The sequence below is a fragment of the Mastomys coucha genome, unplaced genomic scaffold, assembly GCF_008632895.1.
Source record: "Mastomys coucha isolate ucsf_1 unplaced genomic scaffold, UCSF_Mcou_1 pScaffold9, whole genome shotgun sequence".
NCBI classification, from domain to species: domain Eukaryota; kingdom Metazoa; phylum Chordata; class Mammalia; order Rodentia; family Muridae; genus Mastomys; species Mastomys coucha.
In genome coordinates this window covers 42,503,685-42,504,803 of record NW_022196915.1, presented here as the reverse complement: position 1 = coordinate 42,504,803, position 1,119 = coordinate 42,503,685, and the positions used below count along the sequence as shown (strand labels likewise).

At 46.8% G+C, this 1,119-nt stretch overlaps 1 pseudogene; it reads left to right on the top strand.

Moving 5' to 3' along the window:
- Positions 1-1,119, top strand: part of LOC116084152 — a 27,443-nt pseudogene that overhangs the window by 1,166 nt on the left and 25,158 nt on the right.

Below are 1,119 nucleotides of genomic sequence, written 5' to 3'. Positions count from 1 at the left end.
AAACAAAGCAAAGTTGACTCCTGCTGTGGATGTAATTTCTCTGTCTAGTTACTCAGACTTTATCAGACCTGGGAAGATGTGCTGGGCAGCTGGATGGGGGCGAACTGGAGTGAATAAACCTACATCAGATACCCTGAGAGAGGTAGAACTGAGAGTCATGGATAAGGAGGCCTGTAAAGACTATTCAAATTTCAACAATAATGTCCAGGTCTGCATGGGCAGTCCCACAACATTAAAGTCAGTATATGAGGTGAGTACACACCTGTTTTCCTCTCCACTTCAGGCAACATCATCAGAGTAGGAAGTGTGCCAAATAGCTCTCCATGGCAGTGACTACTGCCTGTGTTCTTAGGCTTCTAGCCATGAGACTAGAAGAAGGGAAGTGAAATCTCCCTTCTGTCTCATCTCCCTGTGCCCAAGCCCTTCCAGTAACCTTCCCATGAGGCTAGATATGAGACAAGAAGGGAGTAAAGGGAGACATGTAAGCAATGGCGTAGGGCCAGATCGGGGTAGGTGGAAGTCAATCATTAAATCCCTGTCTTATGCATAATCGTGATCTGGGACTTCTTTCTTCAATCTGGGATTAGCTATGGTGTGGCATTTGAAGTTGGGGGAAAGCAATCTTTGTACATAGTCTGATTTTTCTCATTTACAGGTAGACTCTGGGGGACCCCTAGTGTGTGATGGTGTGGCCCATGGTATTGTATCTTATGGGCATTTAGATGCAATGCCCCCTGCAGTCTTCACCAGGATCTCCTCATATCTCCCCTGGATTAAGAGAGTCATAATGGGCAAGTACTGAAGAGCCTGACCTGTCTGAGTCAGACTCTCCAAGCCTGAGCTCATATGGTGCCCCTTGTGTTCAACACAACCTGCCTCGAGCCTGTCCTCAGCCTGTCCTCAGCCTGTCCCCAGCCTGTCCCCAACCTGTCCTCAAGACAATCTCAAAAATACACAAGTCTGTGGTGATGGATTGTTCCCTGTAATACACCTCAATAAAGACATAACCTCTTGCACCTGTGTGACTCCATGCAGCGCTCAAAACACACAGCCCCTCTCTAAGCACAATGAAGAACTGATTTCAGCTATTCTCTTGCCATGTTAACAATCTTGAGTACT